The 1,147-nt window shown below is 79.3% G+C and overlaps 1 non-coding gene across 1 annotated transcript in view; it reads left to right on the forward strand.

Moving 5' to 3' along the window:
* The window catches only part of LOC135363066 (5.8S ribosomal RNA), a 153-nt gene extending 143 nt beyond the window's left edge, over positions 1-10 (forward strand). Inside the window, exon 1 of the ribosomal RNA XR_010408790.1 lies at positions 1-10. This exon is cut by the window's left edge and continues 143 nt beyond it. This is a non-coding gene — a ribosomal RNA (5.8S ribosomal RNA).
* Positions 11-1,147: the final 1,137 nt, after the last annotated feature.

Raw genomic sequence — 1,147 nt, forward strand, 5'->3', positions numbered from 1 at the left:
CTGAGCGTCGCTTGACGATCAATCGCTGCCCCTGGGGTCTCTCGCCCTTGGGGGTTGGCGCGGCTGGGGGTTTCCCTCGCAGGGCCCGTTCTGCTGGTGCCTGCCCTGCCCGCCTGTGGGCTCGGTCCTCAGGTGGGGAGGGGTCGGCTCGGCCGCCGGGCCCTCCGTCCCCCTAAGTGCAGACACGGTGGCCCCTCCTCCGCCTCGTTGCCTGGTCCCCGCCTCCTGCCTGGCATCACCCCTGCCCCGTCCCCGCCCCCGCCCCCGCCCCGCCGGGTCCGCCCGGCGGTGGCGCGTGTGCGGGACGTGGGGGAGGAGGTGTGTGTTGGGTGTGTGTCGGGGGAGGAAGGGGGCCGGCGCCGGGGCGGGGGGGTGTGTGGCGCCGCCCGCGAGAATGGGAGAGAGGAGAGAGCTCGCGCTGAGGGCCGTGGCCGCCGCGGTCCCTCTGGGGGAGCTCCCTCGCGCCGCACGCGGTCTTGGGGTCGCCCGGGCTGTGCGTGGGGGGGGGGTCGCGGTCCCGTCCCGTGCCGCGCCGGTCGTGGGTCCGTCGGGGTGGGGAAGGGGCCCGGATCTGGAATGCCGCCGGTCTCGCTGCTGTGCCCCCAGCGGCGACCGCGGTTGTCCCAGCCGGGCCCGCCCCATTCCCTGGGCTCCCGCCGCCGCCGCGCGTCCGGGGTCCGCACCCGCCCCGCCCCTCCCCTCCCCGCCGGCGATCCCGGCCTTACGCCCTGTCGGGGCGGCTCGCGCCGAGGCCGAGTCGCGCGCGGGGCCGCGCCCCGGGGATGCGTGCCCCGGCGGCGGCCCGCGGGACGCCGTGGCGCCGCCCGCCGCTGCGCGCTTCCCCCCGGGTTGTGGCCGCGCCGCGCTGCGTGCCCCGAGCCCGCGGTGGGTGGGTCGGGGCTCGGCGGGGCGTCGTGGGAGGGCGCCGTGTCGTCCGTCGCTCCGTGCGGCGGAGCGCGCCCGGTTGTGCGTGGGGGGAGAGGCGGGTTGGCGTGTCGCGGGGTTGGGTCGGGGCGGGGGCCGGCGGTCGGGGGCGACCGCCGCGCCTCGGCCCCTTCCCGCCCCCGGTCGTGCCCGTGCTCTTTTTTTTCCCCCCCGCCCGGCCCCGCGCTGTGCGTTGCGTGCGTTGCGTGCGTTGCGTGCGCGG

The sequence above is a fragment of the Mirounga angustirostris genome, unplaced genomic scaffold, assembly GCF_029215605.1.
Source record: "Mirounga angustirostris isolate CCGP_5_RB_7025 unplaced genomic scaffold, mMirAng1.0.hap1 SCAF_17, whole genome shotgun sequence".
Lineage (NCBI taxonomy): Eukaryota > Metazoa > Chordata > Mammalia > Carnivora > Phocidae > Mirounga > Mirounga angustirostris.